This window comes from Rattus norvegicus, chromosome 6 (assembly GCF_021556685.1).
Source record: "Rattus norvegicus strain SHRSP/BbbUtx chromosome 6, alternate assembly SHRSP_T2T, whole genome shotgun sequence".
Classification (NCBI taxonomy): domain Eukaryota; kingdom Metazoa; phylum Chordata; class Mammalia; order Rodentia; family Muridae; genus Rattus; species Rattus norvegicus.
In genome coordinates, this window is record NC_141539.1 from 57,769,026 (window position 1) to 57,785,898 (window position 16,873).

The 16,873-nt window shown below is 40.5% G+C and overlaps 1 protein-coding gene across 9 annotated transcripts in view; it reads right to left on the minus strand.

Annotated features, from left to right (window-relative positions):
- Hdac9 (histone deacetylase 9) overlaps positions 1-16,873 on the minus strand; it is an 863,837-nt gene that overhangs the window by 779,625 nt on the left and 67,339 nt on the right.

Here is a 16,873-nt window from a genome sequence, read left to right on the forward strand (position 1 = left end):
ATTAATGTCCTAAAAAAGCAACAAATAAGTCATGAGCCATAGGACTGACCAGAAAACCCCCATTCCATTTTCCACTTCTTGAAATCTTTTGCAATCTCGTTCCTGTTAAAAGCAGTAAGAGACACTCTTTCTAGGAGTGCCACTAACTGGACTGATTCCGCAAAGGGAATTTAAGGGGCTTTCTGCTTCGCGTCTGAATGCACTCCCACGTCCAGGCACTTAGAGAAAAAGCCATTCCAAGGACATTTTCCCAAGTGTTTACTGGAAAGTCAGAATTAAAAAAAAAAGAAAGAAAGAAAGAAAGGAAAAGAAACTTTTAAACTGCACTTAGTAAGCATCTAACTAAAATAGATCTGACCTACAGTGTATTATACAGAGGATACTGGAGCTCTGAGAATCCTGTCTCTCTACCTCAAGAAAACACACATATTTATTGAGACTCATTTCCCATCAGTATTTTGAAAGTGTTATTACTATTTTTGCAAGAAAGTATAACGCTGGATATAAATACATACTTCTTTGAAGAAATATATAACAGCACCAGGAACACCGCTAATGCTGCAAAGATCTCAAGTAGAAATATGCTAATGAGCTATTGAAGCAGCCAGGCAGAACAGCCTATGTACACTGCTTCACATTCTCTTCGGACATTGATAAGTATGGAGACTTAATAACCTTGAAAATGGAAATTTGACAAATCCTTCCAAAAGTTATACTGATGTGCTCATTTTACCAGCACTATCAATAAACCTGTGATTCCTATGTCAGTAAGAAAGTAACATCCCTACAGAAGGATAAAAAAAGATGCAGAGTAAAATCCCTTGTTTTTTATATTGGGAAAAAAATGACCATTCTGATATTGACATCTGAATGGAAGATGTCACAGTGCCATACTTCCTGTAGTTATACCAACTGCACATTCTTCATAGTCACAAGCTGCATTTGGATGTGTATTTGAGTTATTGTTACAAGAGCTAAACTAATAAATAATATAAAGGTGAATTTCAACCTTTATTCACCACCACCACCACCTCCCATCACTACATTTTGCAGATGAAGGACATCAAGGTTGCCTTCTGCTTCATAATTCAATATAAGTAAATCAAGAGTAAATCTTACTAGGATTTATAGACTATTTTAAATGCACACGTAGCCTGAGACATCTCATAAATGCTCTGAATACATCTCTGAACACCGGCAACAGTCTGGGTTAAGGTTGAAAACGATCATCCCGAGTAAACTATCCAGGCCCAGAAAAGCAAAGGCTGCATGCTTTCTCACGCTAGGTATTAGCTTTGAGTCTTCATATATGTGTGTTTTGTTTGGGGTACCTACAGGAGACTAGAAAGAAACCATAGAGAGGGAGGACTTTAGAGAGAGGAGAGATACGCTGCTGTGATATAAGCATGGAAACAAGAGTGACAGCATAGAGGGATGAAATCGGGTGTGGGGCTGCAGAGTAGAGCAGGGAGGATGGGCAGGGAAAACTAATAATAGAGTTTTGAAGACATCATATGAAAACCTACTACTTTAATATATGCCTAGAAAATACATATAAATATACATCATATATATATATATAAACAAATGTAAATACCACTCCTCTACAACAGTGAACATTAGACAGCATAAGCTAACAAACAAAAGCCTAGTAGTAGAAACAAGATACCTCTTTTGGAATAGGTGGACCCTGGAGTCCCACAGATGCCAAATATTATAAAATATTAGCATTGCTCTTGTTTACCCCCTGAAACTTGACAGTAAAACGCCATTGCTGAAAATACCAGGTACTTGAGTTATAGATCATAGAGAAATAAAGTTGGTACTGGCATGGAAGTCTCATGGGACTGATTATCCATCATGTTTCTGAAACATGCTATTTACAGGAGTCACCACCCTTACTCAGCTGTGAGCTACAATAATAATTGGTGGCAAGATAGGCCCACTGGTGCATCGTGACATTAGTGTGGAAGTAACCACTTTCTAGATTTTAGGCCCACTCCAAAAGATAGAACCCTACCTGGAACCATGATCAGGGCCAAGCACCTGTTGGTCATAGGCCCTAAAGAAAAACCCACTAGCAATATTCTGCTAAACAAACTCAAAATTAAGCCAACTCCTAACAACTTATTGTTAGCCTCAGAGATGAGTGCATCTCTCAGCTCTTGTTAGAGAAAGGTTTTCTTGCAGTAGAAGGCAATTAGCACAGAGACTCACAACTAGTCAACATGAAAAGAACAAAAAAGACATTGGAGAGCAAATCCCTAAATGAGACAACTGTCTCATGCTCCTCCCTGTGAGGCTCCAAGATCATTACAGAAGAGGTGGGGGCAAATACTGTGAAAGCCGGAGGCAATGGATGACTGAATGAAACAGTCTAGCTACAACGGGGCAGTGTTGAAAATATGAATTCACAGCCGTTGTGACAGCATACACAAGAATTGTGCAAGCTCGAGACGGACAAAATCCAAGCACAGGGCAGAAGGGTGACTATGAAGTACTACCCAAGCAAGAACAGGTAACTGCTGGGAGAGGGAGAGTCAATTCTCTTGAAGAGCGTGACCCATGGTAGATGAACCACTTTCCAGGGCAGGCCTTATGCCCAAGAGTATTAGGGCAGCACATATTAGACTCTACTATTTATTATTAAAAGGAGAGCAGGGGGTGCACAGGAGAGGGAAAGGGAGAGGGAGGAAGGGAAGGAAAGGGAGGGAGAGAGGGAGAGAGAGAGAGAGAGAGAGAGAGAGAGAGAGAGAGAGAGAGAGAGAAGTTTAAAGGGTAAGGAGATGAGGGGCAACCTGGGAAGAGTTGGGGAATGAGGTGAACAAGATCAAAATACATTATATAAAATTCTCAAATAATTTTTCAAAACATTTTGAAACGTAGCTGAGTCCCTGCCCTCGGGACCTAAAAGCAAGAGTGTCACAAACTGAAGACCACTTGAGCTATATAGTAAGACTCTAGCTCATAAAAAAAAAAAAAGACTAGGTAACTCAGTAAGTGAGGACCAATACCCAAGGACCGGGAAACTTCAGGGAGGACAGATGAAGCAGTTCTAAACACATCAAGGCCATGGCTCTCTTTCCCCCTCCTCACATTTTTATGCTATGATGCTCCTTTGTACAACTGATACCTTATACATTTGCAAAGGAAACAACTCTCCACATCACTTTCAAAAGCTTAATCTTGATAACATCTATCACCTATTTCCACAAATAATATGCATAACAATTGTCCGTACCCGGCTGGTTGTATTAAGTATACAAACGCTGGGTTTTGACTTCATAACTTGGGTACAGAGCAAATCTGGCACAGAAACAACAATCCAGCTTTGAAATGTCAATGTTTTTAAAATTTAAACAACTCTCTTTGACATTCAACCTTTTAAATAACTGCCTTATCATAACACATTTTGAGACATTCTCGATGCATTATTATTTAAATGTTTTACAGAAAACTACAAGGCATTTCTGTGTTGCTAGGCGTTGGTTCCCACTTACTGCACTTTCATTTCCAATAAGCCACATTAAGCTGAAGTTATCACTACAATTAGAGCTGTGTACTGGAATAAAGTCATTTAAAGAGTTCTCCTGCACTGTTTCAGGGAATATTGATCTGCCTGAGCAGTGATGCATAGTTGCTACAATGATATGTGGCTGCCTCAGAGGCTGTGTGTGTCTCCTTCTTCTGGCTACAGAGACAGTTGTATCTGTACCTTTGTGTGTGTGCAGGGTAGGCACGTGTATGTGTTTGTGTGCATATAGCTACAAACCTCAGGGATGCTCCTGCCTCTGTCACTGTGCCTCTGGTTTTTATGTTTTATTTTGTTTTTTGTTTTTCTTCTTTAATATGGGTTCTGGGAATCCCAATTCGTACGGCAAGCACTTTACAAACTGAGCTGTCTCCCCAGCTTCCAATCCACACCATTTTGAGACAAAATTGAAATGGAATTAAGGATGCTTTTATTTGCTTAATTCTACAAGGGTTCAACAGTCAACATCTTTCAAGGGAAATGGATTTTTTTACGCTCAATACTCCCCACAGTTCTTTATCCAATGGCACTGCAGAGAAATAGACTAGAATGTGTAAGTTTTTCTTTTACATTTTTGTCATTCTTATCGTAAGAGTGGATTATGAATATAAAATTGGCCCTCAAACAGGGAGATAACCAAAATACAAAGATAACAGAGCACAAATGCAAATTATTAGAACATATAATAGATATCTAGTTTCATTTAGTGGCTTCTATTAATTTGAACATTAGTCTCTAAAAATACATAGGTGTATTCTGAAGAAAATTAACATTGTGTAATAAAATCAAAACTGCTATGACTCCTTTATCCCTTAAAATTGACCCAAGGTGGACGACAGCCCAAGGGCATGATATGTTTACAACACTTTAGTTTACTTATGTCACTGGGAAGGCTCAGCACTGGTACAATCCACTATCAAAGCCCGCATCACTGTCCTTCCTTGTCATGTGATCCTTCCACGGGAATTTTAACAATCCACTCACATATTCAATAAGAACAATGCAAGTTGACCACAAACAACTAAAATCAGAGTGTGCTCTCTAGCTTCTCACCACCCTTTGAACACACTTAATAATCTGATATTCCCTCATTAAATCCAAAGCTTAAAAATTCCAAGTGTCTGTTCATACATCACACTGGCAATAGAGGGACTGAACTTCTCCCCTGAGTGCTGTCTCTCCAGCTCACAAAGAAGTACAGTCATGCCCTCAGAACTGTCTACCTACTCCTCAGTTTCAGGAGGCACCCACTGAATTGCAGGGCTCCTATGCTAAAGAACCATTCTAGCCCCTTACAGACTAAATTCGGTCACAAAGAATGGTGCAATGAGTTCTAACACTCGAACAAATGGCAACCTGTTATGTTGAGACAGGACTGAAGCCTGACTTCCTGTTTCCTAAATGCTACTCTACTCCCTTGAGGTGTTTGCTATTTTCTGAAAATTATATTACACTTTTCTTTTATTGTCTCATTTTAGTCATCTGGTACTATTTTGTAAATACACTACTAAAAAAAACAGAATGCTTTTTCAACCTATGCTACTAACTACTACTACTGCTGCTACTACTACTACTACTACTACCACTACTACTACTACTACTGATACTACTACCACCACCACCATCTACTACCACTACCACTACCACTACTACTACTACTACTACTACTACTACTGCTACTACTACTACCTCCACCATCTACTACCACTACCGCTACCGCTACCACCACCACCACTACTACTACTACTACTACTACTACTGCTACTACTACCACTACCACTACTATTACTACTACTACTACTACTACTACTACTACTGCTACTACTACTACCTCCACCATCTACTACCACTACCGCTACCGCTACCACCACCACCACTACTACTACTACTACTACTACTGCTACTACTACCACTACCACTACTATTACTACTACTACTGCTACTACTACTACCTCCACCATCTACTACCACTACCGCTACCACCACTACTACTACTACTACTACTACTACTGCTACTACTACTACTACCACTACCACTACTATTACTACTACTACTACTGCTACTACTACTACTACCTCCATCATCTACTACCATTACCACTACCACTACCATTACTTCTACTACTACTACTACTGTTTACTACTACTACTACTACTACTGTTTACTACTACTACTACTACTACTACTACTACTACCATTTTTCTATGCATCATTAGTTTATCTTTCCCACATTGCCAGTGAAATGTAGAGTCGAGTCCACTCCACTGCAAGTCTTTCTCTTTGTAGAGGAGCCATCATTTCTGCCTCCTCTGCACAACAGGCTCCATAAGTTGACTCTGATCATCAAGGGAGCTTCACAGAGAGTTTCTTGGTGGAATAAACCCACTGTGCCAGTGCACCAGGCTCAGATAAATAACTGAGACCTGCAGTCATCCGTTTATGTCACAGAACCCAAACTACTAATTTCTCTGAAAACGGGACCTTGATGCCTACTCGACTAAGTGTATGCCAGGTTTACCATCACCGATTATTAAAACCTGACATTCTACCTCATTTCTCTGTTTTCTGCATTTCCCAAAGACGATCATGGAACACAAAGCATGGCACTCTAAAACAAAGAATTCTCAGCTGAGGAATGCCGAATGGCTGAGACGCACCTAAAGAAATGCTCTACATCCTGAGTCATCAGGGAAATGCAAACCAAAACAACCCTGAGATCCCACCTCACACCAGTCAGAATGGCTAAGATCAAAAACTCAGGTGACAGCAGATGCTGGATGTGGAGAAAGAGGAACACTCCTCCATTGGTGGTGGGATTGCAGACTGATACAACCACTCTGAAAATTGGTCTGGCAGTTCTTCAGATAATGGGACATTGCACCACTTGAGGACCCAGCTATACCACTCCTGGGCATATTTCCAAAAGATGTTCTAACATATAACAAGGACACTATGTTCATAGAAGCCTTATTTATTTATTTTTTAATGTTGAAAATTATACAATTTTTATTATATCTATAGTACCCTGAGGTCTTTCTTTTTTTTTTATTTTATTAACTTGAGTATTTCTTATATACATTTCGAGTGTTATTCCCTTTCCCGGTTTCCGGGCAAACATCCCCCTCCCCCCTCCCCTTCCTTAAATAAGGCTGCGATGAACATAGTGGAGCATGTGTCTCTTTTATATGTTGAGGCATCTTTTGGGTAGAAGCCTTATTTATAATAGCCAGATGCTGGAAAGAACCCAGATGCCCTTCAACAGAGGAATGGATACAGAAAATGTGGTACATCTACACGATGGAGTACTACTCAGCAATCAAAAATAATGACTTCCTGAAATTCATAAGCAAATGGATGGAACTAGAAAATATCATCCACAGAACACACATGCTATGCACTTACTGGTAAGTGAATATTAACCCAAAAGCTCAGATTACCTAAGATACAATCCACAGACAACATAAAGCTCAAGAAAGACAACCAAAGTGCTGAGGCTTCAGTCCTTTTTAGAAGGGGGAACAAAACCTTCATAGGAAGAAACACGGAGACAAAGTTTGGAGCAAAGACTGAAGGAAAGGCCATCTAGAGACTGCCCCACCTCGGGTGGCATTCCAGTTCCTTCAAAACTGTAATCCTTTACTCACTGTCTTTCTTCTCTTCACATAGGAAACCAACGTCTTCATGCCATGTGGCGTTATTCCAAGAATGAAACCCAACTTTTTGTTTTTAAGTTTTCTGAAAGACTTAAATATCCCTGCTACCGTATCATATCTGAACTTCTCGACCATCGCTTCTTGAACCTAGGATGGTTATACCTGTCAGAACCCTAATGTGCTTAGCTAGTGTAGGGGCGCAGACACCAGCCAACCAGAATGGACGCCAGTTTGTGCAGCAGTATTGGTGTGCTACAAGAATTAGATGGTGGCTCCCATTATCTACATAGAAATCATTCACGTGTCTGAGTCTGGACACTTCCCTCTATGAAGGCCACTACTACTTTTTCTCTCCTTCTTACATTGAACTCTTTAAGGTCATGCTAACATGAGAATTCTTTTTCTTTTTTTTTTAAAGTTATTTTTTTTAATTTATTCTCTCAGTAAGAGGACAAGGGTACCCAAAGCAGGCAAAAGCACCAGAAACAGCCCCTTCTCTCTCTGTTAGGAATCCCACAACAACACCAAGATATACATCTATAAAATATACCCAGAAGGTACCCATTCAGACTCTTGATTGTCAGTTCAGTCTCCATGAGCTCCTAGGAGTCAAGGACAGTTGATTCTGTGGGTTTTCTTGTGGTGTCCTTGACCCTTCTGGCTCCTACAATTCTTCCTCCCCATCTTCCCTAGGGTTCTCCAAGCTCCTCCTAATGTTTGGCTGTGGGTCTCCTCATCTGTTCCATCAGTTACTGGATGAAGCCTCTCTGATGACAATTGGGTTAGGTACCAATATAGAAGAATATCATATCACTGGACATCATTTCATTGACTTTTTTCCCATCTTCTTTGAATATATCCTAGGTCTCTGGGTCAACTGGCCTCTGGTTTCTGATCTACCAGACAGTGTGAGGGGTATGGGTCTTATAGTATGAATCCCTCTTATAGTATGGATTCACATGAGCATTCCTAATCAGCCATCTCAACTAAATAACTTCCTTGCCTACATCCTCACTGTGTCCTATTAGAAAATAATGGTGCACTACATAAATACAGTACTTCTATCTGCCATGAGGCTGTTCTGCTCAGGGATTTTACTGCATTAATCTCTTAATTGCCTATATTCGGTACAGTGCATGGTTCAGGGCAGATGCATAATAAATTCTTGATGAATAAGTGAAGAGCGGGAGCCATGAGTTAATTCATTTGGGACAAAATTGTTTATTCAGTTTGTTAACATTCTGAATGACTATAAGATAGTTCTTGATTTGATCAGGTATACAAAAATGTAAATTTAAAATCTGGGCCATCCTGCCTGAAGAGCAGACCCTGAGGCATGAGTGCCTTCATGGGCTACCAGAGACAAAGGACAATGGCTGAAAATTACTGATGAAAAGTGTTGTACAAGGCAGGGTCATTCCACAGGCCTTTCAAGCAAAGTGATTTCTCTAATTGCTAAAAAGGTTCCGTGTGTGTTACCTTCTTATCAGCTCCCAGAGTTTTTCCTTCCCCAAGTGGGGAGAGGCATGCTTTGCTATCAGACAGGTTTTACAAGCTCTAGTTTGCCTCCAAAACACCAGATATCACCATGAGAGTGACCAAAAGGATACTGAGAATTGTCCCTTCCAATGTTAGCAGCAAAACATGAACCGGGCTCCACCGTGACCTATGGTGTCCTGAGAAACAGAACAGGCAATCTGGGGGTTTTGAGCTTTGGAGGCTGTGCAAGTGCCAGAGCAATGCCTCAGTGCAATTTAACCTTCTCCAACACCATAACCCACACTCAATACTCTCGGACACTGATACAAGGACAACCCTGGAGACAGCTCCTTTCAGCTCATCCCCATCCCTGGTGTCTGGAGTTTTATCTGTGTAAGAACACTGACCTTATTACATACCTGTGCTCTCCTAATTTTACCTTTAAAACTGTGCTATGAGCAGGATGTGGTGTGCAGAGGGCCACATACCACACGCACTCCTCATGCTTACATTTTACAAGCAAATACTAAGCTTCTTTCCAAGACTTTGGGAGAACAACTTAAACATGGGCTACATTACGGGTGTAATATAGAGCACGGAACACAGCTTGGGAGGTTAGTTATGCATATATTTTGCATATTTAAGATAGGATTCAGTAGTCTATACTATAAATATAACTCAATGGTAACATCTAAAAATACACAACATAATCAGAAATGGCCTGCTGGATGTTTCATTTCAGAAGAAGAAATCCTGCCAACTACAGTACCTGCATTGATAAAAATAGATCTTTTGTAGTAGCCCTGAGATTTTAAAAATGTCAGATTTAGGCCTCAGGGTATCCAGTACCCAAATTACATCCTCAACAATCTGTATTATAATAAATATAATTTTATCAAAACATTTTACTCTGTAGTTTCTCTTGGGTGGTATTTGAAGACCCATATCTGCACCTTCCTTCCTTGGACATGAAAGAATCAGCCATCAGAAACATCAAATTGAGCTCATGTGGGCCAGAAACTGCACTGCACAATATACAGGCCCCTTTTTAGTTTTTCAGTGCAGTCAAAGAGGCTAGACACAGAGGGCCAGGAAGGAAGACAGGAAGAGAAGGAAAGGTGGAGAGGGAGGAGGACGGGGGGGGGAGGGAGGGAGGGAGAGAGGGAGGGAAGGAGAGAGAGAGAGAGAGAGAGAGAGAGAGAGAGAGAGAGAGAAGAGAACACTTTATCTACCTGTAAATACACAAGGGACAGAAGTTCAAAATAGAATGTGAACAGGAAGTAACAGTGGAAGTGAAGGAACTCGTAACAGACAACCCCTGATATCTGCACAGCAGGAGGGCTTTGTAGCTCATACACTATAACCTCCTGCTGCAGAAAAGTGCCCCATGAAACATGCTTAAAAGAATCTGGCTCCCCTGGTCTACTTCCTACTTCTCTGTACAGAAGGCACAGGCTATGATCAGCAAGCCAAATACAAAGGACCTTTATCCATCATTGTAATTTACAGTAATGGAGATCTTCTTTTCAAGCTCCAATATTGTGTACATTAAGGGGCTGGGGTCTGAGAATTCTTTAATGCTGGGACTTACCTCATGAAGATCTGACAGGTACCTCCACACAGCAAAGTGGTCCTGTAAAACGTCTCACTAGCGGGGTGGTCTGGAAGTCAATTAACCTCTCTGAGTTTCAGTTGCTTAAACATGAATTATTTAACTTACCAGGTCATGCTGAGGATTAGCGGAAATAATAGGAAGTAGCACGAAGGGGAACATACTCAAAAGATTGGCTATTATTAGCATTAGTATACAAATTGTACTTTACTTCAAGCCAGATCCATTCTAAGAGCAAAGAGTGACACAGGACACCTCCCGCTGGGGAGCACAGTTCTGTAGCACAGCGATTAATCATCTCCCTCTGCTACAGTGACAAAAGGATCTAATTACTCAAGCTTTTTTCCTTGCTGTCTTTCTTTTAGAAGACAAAATGTGTATTCTAAAGGAAAATACTGCGCTATCCTTTGCTTGTGACTATACCACGCTCACTTTAATCTTTCATTGATGTTCCTTGCATTGTAAAAAATCACTTGAGTGTAAATGGAGAAAAAAAATTTAAGTAAGCTAGTAACAGGTATCACATTGTAGACATTTTAAGAAAACTGAGTGGTCTATTTCCCTCATGTGGAGAATATATCGCTTCCATGAAGAACTATTCTTCTGTCACAGATCACTTTAGGAATTTCAATAGAGCCTCAGGCCTGTTACCTTAGTTAATTTTCTCTTACGATAAGGCTCTGTGACCAAGGCAACATATAGAAGAAAGAGTTTACCTGTGGGCATATAATTTCATAAGTTTAGAGTTCATGACCATTATAGGGAACATGGCTGCTGGCGGGTAGGTAGGCATGGTGCAAAGCCAGTATCTGAGAACTTACTAGAGCTTTAGAACCAAGCATAAGGCAGAAAAGTGGGAAGGGCACAAGCCTTTTGAAACATCGAAACCTGCCCTAGTGACACTCAACATGCAAGCCCACACCTAATCCTTCCAAAACAGTTCTACCAACTAGGGGCCAAGAATTTAAATAGGAGAGGCCGTGGAGGTCATTCTCCTTCAAATCCCCATGCCTCTCTATGTTGGGTGGACTCGTTGGTCCTTTTACTCAGTGCACTATCTACTAGTGGTCCATCCAACTTGAAGGTAACAACACTACCACTCTAGGCCTGCTGTTAGACCCTTAAGGCAAAAAATAAATGCAATACCCACATACCACACGCTATAAACTGAAGCCATGGTGGCCTCAAGCAGCCAGGACCTTCATCACGCCCACGTCTAAGATCCTTTAGGGAGGTTGTGCCAAGACATCTTCCAACTTTGCAGACTTTACTTTGACACCTGCCTAAAGAACCTGACCTAACTAATGAGCTAAACCAACATCACCTGTCGCACCTTCATCCTCTTGTCTACTCTCAGGCTATTATGAGCCTAAGATCTACTTAATTCTACCATTCCCGGGCTCTTTCCTTGCCCACCCTTGCCGTTTCCTACAGAGACCTCCTGTTCGCATGTACACTCCGGGACATACCTACATGCCCTGCAAGCACTAACGTGAGCCACACACATCATCATCTCAGAACTCGTGCTCTCTGAACGTCATGCACAGACGTCATATTTACATTCCCGCTAAGAGTAACTCTGACACAGAGATTGCAACTTAGTGAACTGAATTTACCACAGGAGCTTCAGCCGTGCAGGGATCTAGCCTGAGCTTCCAGTGAGCTTCTAAACACCTTCCACACAGATTTCCCATCAGCAACTTCCCAGACTGTGGATTCGGGGTCCCTCTGAAAATGTAGATCCTGGACTATTCTGAGACATCGAGATAAGTGCTCAGAAGCAAACATTTTTTGTTTTGTCTTGTTTAAAGCACATTTGGTTGGTTGGTTGAAACTTCCACAATTAAACACAAATGTGAGCATGACTGGAAAATACATTTGAACAATGAGGAAGCAAAAGAAGAAAACAGAAACTTAATGAAAAGCACGCTTGGCTTTGAACCAACTGACCTCAGTTCAATGTAAACTCCACCTCTGATTTCATTGTTCCCTGCTCACAGGCAAATGGTTCTACCTCTCTAACTATCCCTTTCCTCTCCAGGAAGTGGCTAGGCCTAACAGTTACTTGCAGGCCCAGTAGGAATGAATGACAAAGTATTCAACATGCTTAGCCCACCTTTCAATACTTGGGTGATATCATTCTGACAGTCAGGGCCTCTATTTTGCAAACTGTCTCTACCATCACAAAATTCCAACACCCATTTTCTAAGGACTAGAACAGCACAGCCTACCTGAATGTGGAGAAAGGCATTTTTATTGTGATTGAAAGAAGGGACATTCATAGAAAAGCTGCTGTTCAGTCTTAGAATGTTGATTTTATGCAAACATATATAGTTTGCAAAAAAAATGGCCTCTTAGTCCAATTTCCCCCAAGTCCTACCTACCCAGAGAATCTGTGAATAATTTCAATGAGCAGTTTTAAAATTATCTAGATATGTCCTCAACTATTTTGTTGGAAAAGTATGTTTGTGTATTCCTGTATCATAAAATATTTGTCAAAGTGATCATTGTCTTCTACACTTGACCTGACCCCTCCCCTGTAAAAGTTCAAACTAGTCCTCAGGATTAGCTCAATATCTGAGCTAGTAACAGCATTGTTATGGCCAACAAAATGGCAAAATCTTCTACTGACTATTTAAATGTACTATGTGGAGTTTATATGCATAATAATAGTTCTGACCTCCCTCTAGGAGGGAGCACTCCCTAGGTCACTATGCTATGTGGGTGTACAGTGTCTGCTGCTTTCTGCCTTCCCTTAGAAGAACCATGTTGAAGACAGCCTGCAGGGACGACGGGGTGGGGCGAAGATCAAGTATCTGCCCTAGGAAAGTAATTAGCACAAGAGCGCATCAAAAACCTAATCACCCCCTAAGGAAAACAAGCCAATCAATTAAGCTGACTCACTTTGGGTCAGTCTTATTAATCATTATTATTTCTGTGAGGAATCAAACAAATAGAGAAAAGTTTAACTGATAAAACTTGAGAAAGAAGATGACAATTACTAATTTAAAATAATCATATTAGAACTCAAAACATCAGCCCCAATTCCACAAGATATTTATTACCTCTGAGTAAGAAAGGTTCCTTTGAATCCAAAAATCTGTATAAACCTGAGGAAGCTAAAACAATTATCATTGAAGGTAACTTCTATTAATGTCACATAGGGGAAGGCAGAGACTTTTGCTTTCATATTCCCGTTCTTGCAGGAGAAAAATCTGCATATATATACACGCATATATTAAAATAGATTGAGATAGATCAACACATATAAATAGCTCAATGCAACATCTGTAGCAGTCCTTTGGAGTATATTAAAGTTCTCGCTGTTTATCAGGTTAGTAAATCATATCAACTCCTAGTTATTTAAATTGCCAGTTGCCAGGCAACCACATCTTTGTCAACTGTCACTCATTTTTAAGTTCCTCTCCAACACTCCTTTAAGGAAAAAGAAGTGAAAAAAAATCTTGAGACACTTATTTTGGGCATCAGCAATGTACTTAATTTTATCCCTGAGCTTAAAGAGTTTATAACTGACATAGAGAAAACAAATCCATCTCAGAGGGTGGAGGAGGGGCATGGAGTGGCTCAAATAGTGTTGTAGAGGCAGGGAAGTTGCCGGATTTCACTAGGCTAAGTTTCCTTCCAGAATGTAGTTCACAACAGAAACCTGTTTGGGACTGATTAAACAAAAAGGTAACATACACTCCAGGGAAGCTGATGGGTTCTCAGCCACACTTATGTCTTATTTCATAATTCTCCTCTCAGGAGGCACAATGAAAATAGCTGATGACTCCTCACTTCTTAGGTACCTTTGAGGCTAAGTAATCCATTGCTACCCTATAAAGATTTCCAGCATAGGTATGTTTTATTTCTATGGCTACACATGAGCAGTCATTATTTTACCCAGACCCAGTAGCATGGAATGTCTATTCAAGGAGCTGTGGAAATGGCTCCATGGGGAAGAGCACTTGTGCCAGCGTGTCACAACCTGAGTCACAATCACTAGAACCTATGTAAAAGCTGTCTGTGCAACGTGAGAATCTGTAATTCGGTACTCCTGCAGGGAAATGAGAGGCAGACAGAAGACCCCGGAAGCTCATGGACCAGCTACTCTGCCATGCTCCACAGAAATGCGACAAAAAGCCTCTATGTCAAGCAAGGTATAAGGCAAGGGTCAATAACTGAGGTAATTTACTAGTCTTTATGCCTAGTATTTGTATGCAGGAACACACACACACACTCTCTCTCTCTCTCTCTCTCTCTCTCTCACACACACACACACACACACACACACACACAAGTTCGGCTCAAAAACCAACTCCTCTGCAATAAAAACAACAAAATCTAATGTGTACAGCATTCTCTGCCAACACAGTAGCCTCTAGATCTGCCACTGTATCTCTGGGCATCAGTTTCAAACCAGATCAGATCATCCTCAAAGCTCTTTCTAGCATCAATATTCCACAAACCTATAAATCTTTGCATAAGAGAGTTCTCAGCTAAAATCTATATAAAACCAAGATAACCCAATTAATCGGGCGTTTTTAGGTTGTTATATTTCAAGAGATAAAAATGTGATTAGATAGAAAGAAAATTATAAAATTATACTTTGCTCTGCGATACAAACATTTAATGAGCAGAAATAAAAATTCATGACTTCAAGTCAAAAATGACAGACTTTATCATCTTCGAAATTAAACTCTGTATGCCAAAATAGCAACCCTATAGAAGTTTAAAAAATCAATCGAGCTGGGAGAAAGCACTGTAGTGCAAAAGAACAGACAAACAAACAAACAAACAAGAATTTCTAACCAAATTAAGTGAAGAACACCTCTAAATGAAGAAGAAAACAGTAGCAAGTTGAAAACAGGAAAGGGCAAAAAGGAAAACGTCTGCTCCAATAATTATGGGAAAAGCTGCAGACCGAGCTCCCTGGTCTCTCTGTCAAATTGGATAACGTTTTAAAGTCTTATAATCCCATTGTTGGCAGGATGTGGAACAAAGGAATCTCGCATGCACTTTCAGGGTGTAAATGTTCACATACCATTTAGAATAGCTCCGGGAGACAATCTAGCTGGTGCAGAACGGTCTACACCCTATGACAGGCAGTGAAAGACCTTGTCCAAATGTTCTAACTTGATTCCTGGAGTCTGTGCATATGTTATCTACATGGCAAAGAGGAGTTAAGGTTGCAGATGGAATTAAAGTTGCCAGGAAAACGACTTCCAGATTAGGGTGGCTGTCCCTGGATTGTCCAAGTGGGACCAAAGCACTCACAAGTTGTACATTTATTTGCTGGCCTTTTTTGAGAAGGGTGTCTTACTATATAGCTCTAGCTGGCCTATATTCCAATTGACAGCCAAGGCTGCCTTCAAACTTCAGTGACGCTCCTGGCTCAGCCTCCTGAGTATGGGACTATAGTCAAGAGCCACCACACCTCTCGTTATTTTTGTTCATTTTCATTTATTTATTTTTGCTGTGTGCACAGGTACACATGTACCACAGCACACCTACAGAGGCCAGAGGATGATTATCAGGAGTCAGGTCCCTCCTGTTACCCTGTGGGATCCAGGGTTGTCACGGCTATGGACAAGGACCTCTAGCCACCAAGCAATCCCTCTGACCAAAGAATCTTCAAAGTGTAAAGGGAAGCAGAGAGGAATCAGACTTGGAACTGAGGAATGGACAGACACATATCATGAGAGCTTTACAATCCAAGAGAGGTCCTCGTCCCAGGTGTGAGCACGCTCACTACAAATAGGCCAAGGAAAGGAAAAGAGTTCTCTATTGGAGACTCGGGATAAAATGAAGTCCTACCAGAATCACCACGAATTTTAAGTTAGCAGAACTTCTCTCAGCAGCTACAAGAAACGAGCAAATGCCCAGCAAATCTGCTCCTAGGAGAGCTCTTCTATGTCTCCTTAGGGAAAGTTATCATGCTCTCACAGGAAGGCGATTAAGATCAGAAAATGTAGAAACAACCTATATGCCCATGAAAAGAAGAATGGATATATAAAAACTGAATATATATACATATATACATATATATGTATATATGTACACACATATATGTATACACACATACATGTATATATGTACACACATATATGTATACACATATATGTATACACACACATATATATATGATTAATAAAGTTCTTTGTAATAATAACAACAGGCCTATAGCCATACACTGCAATCACTGGTACTCCTTCACACTGAAAGTAAATTGAAGAATAAATCATATGTCATGTAAAAAATGCAGAATGATGCGACATGTTTGTGAAGCATTTATAATTATGGGTTATAGAATAAAGTGAGGGCTAGAGAGATAGATCAATAGTTATAGGTACGTAGTATTCATTCAGAGGGCCTGAATCCTATTCCCAGTACCACATCAAGCCTACAAGTCCAGCTCCACAGGGATCCAAGATCTCTGAGCTCCATACATACCTGCATTCACATGTACATAACCACAAAAACAGACATGCATACATAATTAAAATATTGACAATACTTTTATTTTTATTATATTTGTTTATATGTGAGGCTGTCTGTAGTATGTATGTGTGTATGTATGTGTGTGTATGCGAATG